Source organism: Lytechinus variegatus, chromosome 5, assembly GCF_018143015.1.
Source record: "Lytechinus variegatus isolate NC3 chromosome 5, Lvar_3.0, whole genome shotgun sequence".
Classification (NCBI taxonomy): Eukaryota; Metazoa; Echinodermata; class Echinoidea; order Temnopleuroida; family Toxopneustidae; genus Lytechinus; species Lytechinus variegatus.
The window spans coordinates 7,753,821-7,768,556 of NC_054744.1; the positions used below are offsets into that span (position 1 = coordinate 7,753,821).

At 36.6% G+C, this 14,736-nt stretch overlaps 1 long non-coding RNA gene across 2 annotated transcripts; it reads right to left on the bottom strand.

The window, feature by feature from the left end:
* Positions 1–1,858: 1,858 nt before the first annotated feature.
* LOC121415186 lies at positions 1,859–14,464 on the bottom strand. Of its 2 annotated transcripts, none has more exons than XR_005969965.1 (3): positions 13,903–14,464; positions 3,661–3,874; positions 1,859–2,502 (listed from the first exon to the last, which is right to left on the bottom strand). It is a non-coding gene; the product is annotated as an uncharacterized LOC121415186 (long non-coding RNA). The 2 variants fall into 2 exon arrangements; XR_005969966.1 differs by lacking the exon at positions 13,903–14,464 and adding an exon at positions 11,657–12,748.
* Between the last annotated feature and the right edge of the window lie 272 nt (positions 14,465–14,736).

Sequence of the window (14,736 nt, forward strand, 5' to 3'; positions counted from 1 at the left end):
CCAACAGCAGCAAAAAAAACACTTATGAATAATGAAATGAATCTAATTGAAACTCAAAAGCCAATGACGCAACATCTTTGACAAACTGAGACAATTATTCATTCTTTTACAGGATAAAGAAATACTTTTTTAAAGTGTAAATTTGCAGGAACACAATGGATGTTCCTATGTATCTATTTAATGAAATAAATTTGACTTTAATAAATTCAGTAAATTCAATTCAATAAATTTAGTGATTCAATAAATATCTACTTTTATTTGTCAATGAGTGAAAATACCTGTATTTTCTATTTAGAATGACAAAAAGCAATTTATCAATTCAATATCATCAAAAACTTTAGCAATATGGTTGTTAGGCCCTCCAAATTGTTGATATTTTGATGAAAAAGCCGTTTCTGCTGCAATATTTGACGCAACTCAAATAGATCAAATATTGTCGCAGAAATTGTCATTTGCCCCTGAAAGTATCTGCGGCAAATATTTGACGCAGCTCAAATAGCTGCATCAAATATTGCCGCAGAAATTGTCATTTGCCGCTGTTTTGAGATTTGCCGCAGAAAATGGGAGTTGCCGCTGCGGCAAATGTTTTATGAAACGGGCCCCAGGTCAATCAAAATATTTTCGAATTCGTGCTGGTGAGCAACACGTTCACTCCCAGCGATAGGGACTTGTTTAAAAATGGCATAGGAAATATGCATTTTCTAAGTATGGTAAACTCATAGTAGAATTTAGGTGTTGCAAGAATTAAATTGTGAATGAACTGTATTGGTAGGTAAGACATGCGTAGAGGATTATTTGTCTTTATCCATTTCTATTTTCCACATTTTTCTTTTGTTTGACTTTATTTTCTAGGGGGAAGCCCCACTCCCCCATTCCTGTGGATGCCAATTGGTTGGGGGCTTGGAATAGTGCAAGTTAAAAGGGTGAACCTGAACTTTATAGATATCAAGAGAGAAAGAATTGGAAAGTTAAAATGAATAAAAAGAAAGATGGAGAGAGTGAGAAAGATGGTGGACTTTCAAGGGGCATTAAAAAATCTCATATTAAAACATCATTTTTGTTTTTGTAATTATTCTATTTACCCAGGGTCAGTCAAAATATTAGCATCCACAGGAGGGTGGGATCCTTCCCGCCTTAAAACTGAAATCTAAAGAAAAGTGTAGAAATGGATAAAAGACAAAGATCCTCTGCGCATGATTTACCAGCAAATGCAGCTCATTCAGAATTTAACTCTTAGAGCACCTAAATTGTACTATAGGCCTACAATATGTGTTTACCATGCTTAGGAAACACATATTTCCTAAGCTATTTTAAAACGAGTCCTACTGCTCGGAAGTGAACAAGTTGCTTCCTTACTCATATTCAAGAACGTTTTGACTAACCTCCTTTTTTAATTGGTTGCTTTGCTCCCTCACATACCCAACAATTTGTTGTCCTCTACATTTCTTCTGCTTGGTCACTTCGCTCCCTCTTACATATTCCTCAAATCTCTTGGCCCCTGCATTTTCCTTCTGTCATTTTGCTCTCTCGCATATATCCCCCCCACAAAATTCTGCTCTGTCGCATTCGCTCCCTCGCACATATCCCAAAATTGTTTTGCCCCACCCTGCATTTTTTTTCTGCTGACAGCCATGTCCTGCCCAACCTCTCTCCAATACCTTGAAATGATGGGGGGGGGGGGTAACTTTAGATATGAGAGTGACCGAACAATTGTAAATCAGTGAAATATTTGACTTTTCTTTTGATTAGTTAATATTTTCTGTGAGAGTGATTATTGCAAAGGATTATACCCCTTTCTGTACACAAAACATACCAGTATTTTGAGAAATAACAACAGAAAAAAGACCACATTCTTCCTGACTGTTCAAATCCTTAAAAAAATAAAATATGGTAATTTTTACTTTCTCAGGCATTCATCACAGGCTCCCCAATTCCTGTCTCTATTTCTCTATCACCCCCATTCTTAATTCATCTTTTTGTCTCTATCCAACAGCTCATTTATAACTGTGGCCTTGTTCTATCCTACATGTATTCTATTCTTCTGTCAGCTTGCCGTCATTCCTACTTTTCACAAACTTTTTTCTCTTCTGACATTCAAATCAGAATGAATATACTGTAAGACATCTTCAAATTCAATGAATTCATTTTTGTTACATGCCCAGTGATAAACGTTTTCATTGAGCTATTTTAAATAATCAGAATCCACACAGCGTAAATTTTTTGTTGTAAAGTTGTGCAAATCAATGTTTGTCCAAACTTAAAAGCAAGTAATGTATAAGGTAGGACTTCTGTGTGGTTTTCAGCCTCTTCTCCAAGTTTTAATACAGTCCATTATTGTTGTTGACTTCCACTTTACCCCTCTTGGACTTTCTGGTATTCAGTAGGAGTGGTCTTCGAGAAATTAAGGTGCTGAAGACTTTGGCACTGGTGTCTTTGCAGTATCTGGGAGGTTGTTTGCTGAATCGAAAAGTCTTTTGGGAAATACCTTGGTTTGGGTGAATTCTGTAGGAGACGAATTAATAAAAAAATAAGAAAAAAGAATATTGAACAAAAACAGATACAAGAATGAAAAGATAACCATTCAAAGATAATTTTTCAATCAAATATTTGATTATCCATGAAGAACAATATTCGTTTAGAAATCAAACCTTTTGCAGTGACTTGCAACAAGATAATTTTTTTAAAAATATACATGATGATATATAAACCCTATCTAGCCCCGGGGGGGGGGGGGCTTAATAAGCTCCCCTCCCCATCCACATTTTTCATGATAAGTCCACAATGAGAAATGAGGTACCATGATTACTTTTTGGTCAATTCTGCAGAGCTTTTGAGACACCCGGATATTCAGTTACGCAACATTTTATGAGTTTATGTCGGACCAAAAATTGCTCAAAAATATTATTTTGTATACACATTTAATCCAATGGAAATTCTATTTTCAGTCATAATTGACAAATTTATCATTATTCTTGCACTTATTGGTTGAAAATAATCAAATCTTTGCTTTTTATAATCAGAATAGTGCCATGAACAGATCCCATTAAAAAACTATAAAATACATAAGGCCCCAAAACAAAGAAATACATATGGAATTATAGAAACAATAAAATACATAAGATTAGAAATGTCATTTACCATTTATTTTTGAGCAACTTTGTTAGAAATCATAGAATTTCGGGAATTCTTTAGAGATTAACCTTTAAAACAAAGAATTCTCTATTACGCATAAATTAGCATTACTAATTTATTAACAATAAATAATTTATTAACAATAAATTTTAATGAATTCTGTAACCTTTAGTTCCATGCTTGCAGATTACATTGATGATGATGTGTGCATTGGTTTTCGTTTTGATCAGAGGCAAGATCTGAAGAGGGGGACCAAAAAAGCCCACCTCCCCCTCCCTGGGCTATGCAATCTCAAAGTAGCCCAGGATTATGAGTTAAACCAAATTTTAAAAATATATTTATTTAGTAGTTTACTGTAAATACACAGTATAGGCCCCGGTCCATGGTTATCCTCCTGATTAGGATAATTTTCATCTCTATTTTGCTACTGAAAATTGAATAATTAAAGCAATGTTCTATCAAAACAAAGGTAGATAAAACAGAATATATATTTCTTTAGAACGCATGTATGATATAGATCCACTGTACCTTCTGAAGACGAGGCGGGAAATCAAATATGGTTGGGACAGCATCCTGTTTAAGACGTATCGTCTGCCCAGGTCAAAGCAAGCATCTTCAAAATGATCAGAACAGAGTACAGAGCTCTTGGAGAAATTCAATGAAGCTCGCTTCATATTGACCATCCTTACTGTGTTACAGTTCCGGTCTTGGTACCGGTTCAGTCCAATGGCTGAATGGGAATCTGCAGCAAATGTAAACACATGTCATAGAATCAATTACACATAATTAAGAAAGTTTGACGTGTCCAAAGGAAACAGATGCCCCCGCAGAATTGTAGTACAAAATGTTTTTTATTGTTTTATGATGCAATTTTCTGTAAATCAATTAAACTATACACTAAATAAAATAAGATTTCAGTTCTTGATGTTTTAATAAGAGATTACCACAATTTTGTTTATGAATTTTGAACAGAAAAGTTGATATTTCCCCCCAAATTACTAAATCATGGAAATTGAATGCCTACAAAAAAAAACACTTTATAAGTAATATGACATTTCATTCCTAATACATGATTATATACGTGTTGTCCCTAGGTGTCCTGAGTCTTGTCAATCGAGGGGGGGGGGCGAGGAGAATTTGCACAATGGAAAAATTGATATACATTGGGTTTCAAAGCTTAATTTCATTTCGGGTAAATCAATATGCTTTATTTCATTTGAATCAATTATACCAATTTTAGGGCATAAAATACAAATTCAATTCAAACCTATAAATATAGCCCTTGAACTACTTGTTTTTTTAATTCAGGAATTCTGATCAAATGTATATTAAAAACAATCAGTAGGCCTATATAATGTTTTTAACCCTTATGAGACTGGGGGCTGATTTACCCCCTTGTCATATTTTGCAATAAATCCACTGCACAATTTTTTTTACCGCATCACTCACAGACTTACAGCATCACTCACTTTTTCGAGTCTCGCGCAACTTTTGAGACCAAAATTGCGACCCCCTGGTATGTGCTTTCGAAATTACACAACATTTTGGAAGTGCATGCAGACCAAAAGTTGCTGGAAAAATGTGAATTTGCGTACAAATCTATGGAAATAGTGTTTTTAGCCATAATTCATAAATGTGCCATTATATTTCCTTTTACTGATTAAAATCAATTAATTTCAACTTTTTTACGGTCAAATATGGTCCCCGACTATTTCCATTGAAACAACAATAAACACATAAGAAAATAAGTGTGATGTTGAAATATATTGAGTCTGTGAACCAAAAGTGATCATTTCAGGGGCATTATTTAGTTAATTAGAGCAAACTTTTGATTTTACGCGTAAATTAGCAATGAGATTTAGGCAAAATTTGATTATAGTTTTTTAGAATATACCATGGGTAATGCGTTTGCCAATCATCGCTGTGATCCCATGATTGACTGCCCAGATCATAAAGCCCCCCCCCCCCCAGTCTTCTTAGGAAATGAAATAGCCCAGTCTATGTAGGTTACTGGTAATGTTTTTTTTTTTTACTTTTTCATTTTTCTTATGTACAGATTTTCAAATTTATTACTAATAGAAATTTTCAGCAATTTCTGAAAATAATGATACAGATACAAATTTTGGCAATGACTCACATTGAGTTGTACATGAAATCAAGTTTTTTAAGCAATTCGGGATCTGATAATATGCACTTGTGTATATCATAACTGCGTAACCATGCATGCATTCCAAAAATAGTCTTGAATGTTGTGTGGCCCTGCCATGTTTACGAATTTATTGTAGATAAAAGTGAGCTAATCACATAGATTTGTTTGTTAAAATGATATTCTTAATATTGATTGCTGTGCAAGATTGAACAGGGAGAAGAGGAACATGACAAAGCAATCAAGAAAGAGTAAAGGGGGGAAGAGAAAGAGGATTTATTTATAACACACAAGTAAAAAAAATGTGTTTTAAAACACACTGGTTAAAACGTGCCAACCCGGGCCCCAGTTAACGCGATCAGAAATCCATTCAATATGATTGAACTTAATATCATGCAGAAATCAATACGCATATAAATGTAATCAAAAAAATAAATTTTGAACCAACTTGCATAATGAGCTGTGAACTTAGCCTGTATTTTGGTGACATCTACCTACACACCAAATTTTTTTAAATCCATTGAATGTTTTTCAAGTTATTGCGCGGAAACCAAGGGGGGGGGGCTGACAGGGGCAACACTTAATGCCCCCTCCGGGCTTCATCTGCAGGGGCATAAAAACTCTAGGCCTACTCATCAGCAGGGGCCCGTTTCTCAACACCTGGACAAGTTAGTCCTATTTATCTACCAAACACAGAATTCCAAAATTACCCAAAAGGATTAACTAGAATCCATTAATATCATATTGATACTATTGGTGGAAAGTACATACCAGACGTAGCCTTAGTCACAAAATAGCAAATTTTCCAAAAGTTGCAAAAAATAGAGGCAAAATATGCTTAAAAAGTACTTAAACATGCAGACATGGGCATTAAATTTCTGAGGAAATGAAATTAACACTAATTCATATCATGATAAAAAAATCACATGTAAGTGGACATTGAGATATTTATCCCAAGATATAAAATTTGAATAGTTTACGTAAGTAAACCATAAGGCTTTCTTCCTAACATGATGGTTTCTAGTGTTGCTGTTGGATGTTTGTGGTCTATATCATGGTTGTTCCACTTTATATGTTTGTCATTTTGCCTCCGACGAAGATTCTGCTAGGATCGAAAGCTTAGGCCCCCTTTGACTCTCTAATTTACTCCATTGGCTCTTTTTTTTTTAGATAAGCAGTTTTCAGCAGCTTCTTTTTGCCTTTAACATGATGATAATCAAACAGATTTTCAGGATTCCAAACATCATCAAAAAATATATTATCATGGATTGTTAAACTCTTTAGATACCTAAACGCACAATTTTATGAATGCTATGCGTATATTAGAGGAAGAATTTATTAAAATTTTGATAAGGGTCTGAAAACGAGTCCAATTATGGATGACCTGAAGTGGTAGAATCTTTGTCAATTCAATTATTTTACTACCTTAAATTAACACTTGTTATAATTTCTGTGCATTACAATTACTATTGAATGATTTATCCCACTTGTTTGCTATATAATTCATTTTTCTTTAAATTATTACGTAATAAAATTTTCAAATTTCGAGGCTCATTTGAATGTCACAGTCTATCCACATGATATCACTACATAAAGGACAAGTCCACTCCAACAAAAACTTTATTTGAATAAAAAGAGAAAAATTCAACAACCATAACACTGAAAATTTCATCAAAATTGCATGTAAAATAAGAAAGTTATGGCATTCTAAAGTTTCGCTTCATTTCACAAAACAGTTATGCACATCTCGGTCGATATGCAAATGAGAAACTGATGACATCACTCACTATTTCTTTTGTAATCTATTATATGAAATATGAATTATTTTTATTTCTCGTCATTGTCATGTGAAATGAAGTGTCATTCCTCCCTGAACACGTGGAATTACATTATTTTAACATTTTGTGCTTCAGGCAAGGAGGTCCTAATTGTCAAATTTGTAAAAAATGAAATATTGTATAATTCAAACAATAAAAAAACAAAAGAAATAGTGAGTGACATCATCGACTCTCTCATTTGAATGTAACTGGCTCGTTAATATAACTATTTTGTTCAAAATAAGCGAAACTTTGAAATGTCATTAATTTATTATTTTACATCCGATTTTGATGAAATTTTCAGCATTGTGCTTGTCTGGTCTTTCTCCATTGATTCAAATCAACATTTTTTCTGAGGTGGACTTGACCCTTAAGAAAGAAGTAAGTTATGACAGGTTTGGAGATGTCATAACTATTTGGTCAAGTTGTCCCCGATCTTGGCAAAGAGGGATTCGTGAAACAGTTCGCTAACAGGTAGCTAACTATTTCCAATTTAGTTAAGAAGTTAGAAGACTTAACGGTGTTGAGAAACGGGCCCCAGTCTACGCAAGCAGAACCAAACAGAATCAGTTTGCCACACTCAAATTCCCAATTTGCACTCGCATCAATTATTTAGTTACGTACCTATCATTTTATGATCTAGTGCATAGAACAAATGACCATTTTTTTTAGGTCGGAATGTCAACAATTTTCAGCTCGTGCTTCGCATTCCCATTATTGAAATATGTACCATCCTCATGGTTAAACAGTCCTTAACAGGATCATGCTAGAACACTTATTAAAAATTATGTTCGTGCTTGGCATTCTCAGTAATTATCTAGAACACACACATCTTGTTCAGGATCACAAACGGTGCCTAGAATGTTAAATTTTCAGGACAAAATACATCCTAAATACATATATAAAAGTTCCAAAAAAAGTAAGAAAAAAAATTGCTTGCCTTTGCACTTTTTATATAAGGCCTACGTGATTATTTCATATTGATGTTATTTTATAAGAAACCAACTCGCATATTTAATGACCCAGTGTAGTGGTCCACCCGGATACCCCCAACCAGTAATTGGGAGGAGATACCTGCGGGTCACAGTTCTGTGTGCGCACCCTTGTAGGCGACCCAGATTGGCTGGCTCCTCCAATACGCCTTGGAATGTCTTTAACAGATATATGGCACTATATAAATGCTGTGCATCATCATCTACCAACACACCCAAATTTTAAAAAATCTGATGACTTTTGATAAGATATCGTGAGGAATCCAACTTGCATATTTAATGAGCTGTGATCTTTGACCAGCATATTCCGAATTCGAACTTAGCCTGTATTGGTATCATCTACCTACACACCCAAATTTGTTCAAATAAGTAGAATATTTCATAACTCATAAAAAAGACATTATCATGCGGAAACTAAATTGCATATTTAATGTGTTTTGACCTGCCGACTCCAAATTCAAACTTGGCCTGTACTATCAGAGGGTCGTGTGTTTGAATCCCGCCATGGACTAGCGTCCTTTGGCAAGGCGTTAATCCACTTTGCCACTCTCCACCAGGTGTTAAATGGGTACCTGGTAGGATGTGAAAGCCTATGTATAATGTAGTATGCCTAGCAATTGAGTCTTGGAACTCTTGTTGGAGTGCTCCCCAGGGAGTGGAGAAGGTGCATACATTGTACGCAGGCATACAAGGTTCTGATGACCGTGGTAATACTGAGTCTGGAAAGCGCTTAGTCTCTTAGAGACGTCGTTCCGATGCATTAAGCGCTATATAAATATGTGGAATATTATTATTATTATTACTATGGTGTCATCCACTCCTATGGTGTCACCCACTCCAAGCTGTGGGGAAGTTACACATTGATGCAGAGGTTCGAGCCCTGATCACGTCTTTCGGATTGTGACATTAAAGGTCGGTCCCAGACGTAAATAATCAAACCTGATTGATATACGTCTGTCAAAAACTCAAAATACACACACACACTCCTAGTACCAATGATTAATGTTAATGTTTGGACCTCATAGGCGACATTACCCAAAATATGGGTTGCCGGTTGGACAATGCTGTTCTGAATCTGATTTCAAACTCAAGACTTTGGTAAATGTACGCCTTAATACAAATTGGAGTTATGCGATATGACTTTCATTTGGTGGGAAGACATTTAATACTTTATAAAATTAGTTGAAATTAAAATGGATTATATTAATGCTCACTGTTGGTGAGCATTTCTACACGATCCCCCTATTGAGATTTATAGTAAATATTTTGGAATTATATTAGTTATGCGACCCCTCCCTCATGATGATCACAGCATTATTTGTAATGGGGATATATTTCGTTCATATTCTTGTCTCTTCTTTCTCTTTTTAGCCTTTTTTTTGCTTGTTAAAACCTTTTCATTTTTTTTTTGGGGGGGGCTTGCCAAATTTTATGTGGGTCAAAATTACATTCATTTTTTTAGTGACAATCTTATTTTTCATTTGTCAAATTTTACGCAAGACAAAATTACCTTCGATCATTATTACAGTTAAAACCTTTTTTTTAATTTTAATTTTTTTTTGGGGGGGTTGCCAAATATAACATGGACAAAATGACTTTCCCTTTTCTTATTTATTTTTTTGGGGGGCTTGCCGAATATCACGCGAACGAAATGACTTTCATTTTTAGTGACCATCACTTTACGTGAGACAAAATGACCGTTTTTTTTTAAGTGAGAACCTTTTTTGGGAGTTGTCTAATTGTACTTGAGAAAATTCACCCCACCCCCCCCCCCTACTTTGGAAAATCTTGGATTTACCTCTAGTTTTAATCATGATTAACCCTAAATAGACTGGGCTATTTCGATGCCTAAGAAGACTGGGGAGGGGGGCTGATTCAGCGCCCCCTTATGATCTCGGACGTCGATTGCGACGAAAATTGGCACACATTACCCATGGCATAATCTACCAAATTATCACATCAAATTATGCAAAAAATCTCATGTTTCATTTATTATGCTAATTTTTGTGTAAAATCATTAGTTTGCTCTAATTAATAAAATAATGCCCCTGAAATGCTAATTTTTGTTTCACCTACTCTAGATAGGCATCTGATCAAATTTATTTTTAAAAAATTTCAACATCATGTTTATTTTCTTATGTATTCTATTGTTTTCTAAATTTCTTATGTATTTCATTGTTTTTCGACTTTGTTTTTCATTGTTTTTTCAATGGAAATTGTCAGGGACTTTATTTTGACCATGAAAAAGATAAAATAAATTGATTTTAAGCAGTAAAAGGAAAAATAATAATACATTTATGAATTTTGGCTAAAAACACTATTTGTATTGGATTTGTACACAAATTCACGTTTTTGAGTAATTTTGGGTCTGCATGCACGAACGAAATGTTGCGTAATTTCGAAAGTGTGTACCCGGGGGTCACAATTTTGGTCTCAAAAGTTGTGCGAGACTTGAAAGTAAAAAGTCAGCGAGCAACGCGGTCAAAAAGATTTGCGCGGCGGATTTATCACGAAAAATGTCGAGGGGGGGGCTGATTCAGTCTTTTTAGGGTTAAGATCATGCGTATACCACGGCAGAGGCGTAAACCGCTGCAGGGGCATGCAGGCTGGCCCTTGATCCCTAGTGGATTTCACCGGAAAAAAAATCCAGATAAGAGAAAAGGAAAGAAAGAAAGAAAGAGAGGGGGGGGGGGGGGAGAAAGGGAAGACTGGGAAATAAACGAAAAGGTCCCCCCCCCAAAAAAAGGAGGGGAAAAGAGAGAAGAAAAAGCGAAATCATTAAAGGGGTGTATATTATAACTTCATTTATAATTGTTTTTCCTTCTTTTATGGGGGGGTCAAAAAAATAAAAACCTTAACGAAATGTTTTTCTATAATTACATTTAGGTCTACACTCGCGATTTAATAAAAAATAGTAGCCATCTATATACAAATGATGCGTTAGAGTGGGTCAGTAGGAACTCTGTGTACAAGGTAACCACATGCACACAGTTCCACTGACCCACGAAAGAAACCCATGCATCATCTGTTTTATAGAATGGAATTTTTTTTTTAATAAACCACAAAAATTAATGATTTACTGGATGCATGATAATTTCATGCGTCCGGTAAATTTAATTTACCGGACACATGATTTTTTTTACCGGACGCATGATTTATTTACTGGACGCATGATTTATTTACCGGATCGATGCATGAAAATTCCAAAATCTAATGCAGAGCGCAGACACTTTGATAACCCTGGACAACATAAATATGGGCTTAACTGGATAATGTTGCCACAAAGATATTGTTATACCCAAAATGCCAGATACAGCTTTGCATTGACTATATCTTGAGCAGTTGAGGCAGCCTCCGACCTCCAATACATGTAGCTGTGTGTGTGTATGCGGGCCGCGCCGGGGGCCAGCGCCTGCCTGGGCCTGCAGTGGATATTTCGCTGTGCACAGCCAGCCCAGGGCAGTATAGATCTAACGTTAGATCGTACATGTATGTCTGGACTTCTCAACTAACGAGTATGTGGGCAGTTTTAATCCCAATGACAATTACGGTACCGTATTTGTACTTACAGATCATTTTGCATCCTTTGATTCATTCTGCTTTGATCGAAATTCAAATTTTGACGTAAACAAGCGACGGTAACAGTACATGCGCGATGACATCACAATGACCTTTTCGGACGATTGCTTGTTTACAGTGGATATCGTTGCGTTTTGATTATCGCGATATCGTTCATGCAGCCCAGTAAAATTTTTGCATTGCTCTCAACCAATCAGATTGCAGGGATTTTCTCATCCATTACAACTATAAAAAGTTTTAAAATTGCTAAAGATCCAGAGATATCAAAACCCACCTGCTGATTTAGCACTGGGGTACACAAGCCAGGGTTATGCCCAGTGCATGCCCCCCGAATGTTCTACGTACAACCAAGATATAAAAAAATGAAGGGAATTAAAGAAACCAAAATTAGGAAAAGTGTAAGGTAAGATATCTGTCTCAAATTTAGATTTGCACGAAAGGTTTTTTCTCGCTTGCTTCATTCGCTTGGAACATATAAAGCAACTTTATTCCCACGTGCCATATGTTTCGGCCTCTTTCTTTCTACTATTTCATTTTTTTTACTCATCATGCTCCTGCCACACAGGGGTTTGCCCTAATGCATGAACAATCATTAAAAAATATCATTTTCATACCATGTGACTGGGAATTTTTTGCTCTACCCCTCCCCCCTCCTCGATCCCTGTATCGATTTGACTTGACATGGGCCTATACCTGATGTATTCTGCTTCAATATAAAATCATAACGGATAGAACGCCTTGAATACAGGCCAAACAGCCTAACGACACACACACACACACATTGCCGTGTCACGTGACAATCAGTATTAAACGAGGATGTGTACAACCCTATGGCGACAAGGCTAGTCGCAAAAGTTGAGCAAGTTCTGGACGAATAGGCTTCAATACCCCAAGAAAAGAAGTAGTATCTAGGGACTAATTAAAAATAGTTTTCTTAATGGAGTTCCATGTTAAAATCTAGTAATTTAAGTCCAACTTTTAATTCGCGTGCACTCACTTTTTTAACACAGGAATTAATAGGCACGGTGCCTAGAGTGTCATCTACCAACACACCTAAATTTAAAAAAAAAACAATCAAATATATTTCAATTTATTGCACTGAAACCAAGTGGGGGTGGGGGGGGGGAGGCAGGCAAATCAATGGACAGGTGGAACGCTTAATGCCCCCTCCGGACTTTGTCTGCGAGAGCATAATTACAGAGGAGCTGAATTTGAAGAGGGCCTGAATCAAGACTGAAACATCGCAATACGTGTAAGTGGAGTAGGCTAGGGCACTCACACTAGTACGAGGCCCGGGGGGGGGGGGCACTCAGTATATAATGCATAGTGGGTATGTGCCGCGGAGGGGACCCCCATTTTTACACCCAAATTTCCGTTCCAAGCCAAGGCATAGCATTTTTGTCTTATTGAGAAAAAAACAAAGAAAGCTGCTCCAAGGCAAAGCATTTTGTTCTTATCTAGAAAAAAGAAGAAATTCGCTCCAAAGCTTCGCATATTTTTCGTTACGCCATTCCGGTCGCATTGATCTGCTGCAATTTTGGTGAAAAGCGGCCACAGAGCGCTGTCCGACCATCGTCTCTGAGCGAGCGCACCCGGCGGAGGCTGCGCTAGCTGCATCACGGATGCCCGTTCCATAGGGATGCATACGCACGTACTCACACGCTGGCGATCGATCCGTTCCAACTTCCAAGGACCCCCATTTCACAAAATTTTAGTTCCAAACCCCGTTCCGAGGACCCTCCTTTTTACAATACTCCCGCTCCAAGCCCAAGGCCCCCGTTTTTGTCTCTCCTGCGGCACACCCCCACCACTTTTTTGTTCAAGTGCCCCGGCCCCGGGGTACGAGGTTAGTGAGGCTGGGTAAACTTGCGCCAAGTTGCGGCCAAGCCCGCCCAACATGCCCAAACTGTTGAATAAATTTGTTATTTCAAATTAAAAAAAAATATATTTGTCATCTGATTTCAATGAAATTTTCAGCATTTTGCTCTGTATGAATTTTACATTATTTGCTAAGTTCTAGGCCAAAATATCTTCAGCCTGTATAATTCCTCACCATTTTAGGTGTGCAGAAAAGACCAATCCCCCCCCCCTTTGTCTGACTACAGTACACAAACTTGAATACATGGGACTATAATTTTTACAGTACACAGCTTCTTGCAAATGAAAGTAGCAGGTATGGCAACCACTACGATTTCCCATTTTGTTTTCAACGTAATTCAAACATAGCTGAACTTACGAATGCAATGTCCGTCCACATTCTACTAATTAGAGAAGTTGTTTGCAGCTCTTGTTGGCATGAATAACCATGATAACGTGAAATCTAAGCTAAACAGGAAAGGTTCACCAACATGCCGACCTGTGAGTGTGACCGTCCCGCGGCCGGATATCGATCGATCGAAGATCGGCTTGAGCAAGGTGCAGCCAATCAGCGACGATCTCATATACCCTGCCAGAAAGAGGAGACAGAATTATTTTACATGGACGGAATTTTTTGTGATGTGACACAAAATCATTTCGTCGACAGAATTTTTTGTGATGTGACACAAAATCATTTCATCGACGGAATAGATATTCGCATCGCAACGAAATGAATTTTGAGGACGCAATTTTATTCCGTCTCGACGAAATTGATTATAAGTGTGACACAAAATAAATTTCGTATACGAAATCACACTGCATCATGACGAAATGAATTTCGTTGGAGTGAAACACAAATTTTCCTACAGAATTTTCCTTTGAACACTTGGGGTGCCATTTCGTTAGATCAAAATTCATTTCGTGTGTACGAAATAAATTTTGTGGACGAAATTACATTTTGTCTCGACGAAAATTTATTTTGTGTGACAAGAATAATTTCGTATACGAAATAAAATTGCATCATGACGAAATCATTTTCATATGAACAAAAAAACTTTTGTGTACGGAATGGCGTGAATTGGACGGAGTATGGCACGCCAAAAAAAGTTTGTGGACGCAATTACATTTCGTCTAGACGAAATTTTTTTCGTTGAGACAAAATTAATTTTGTGTGACACAAAATAAATTTCGTGTACGAAATAAAACAGCGTCA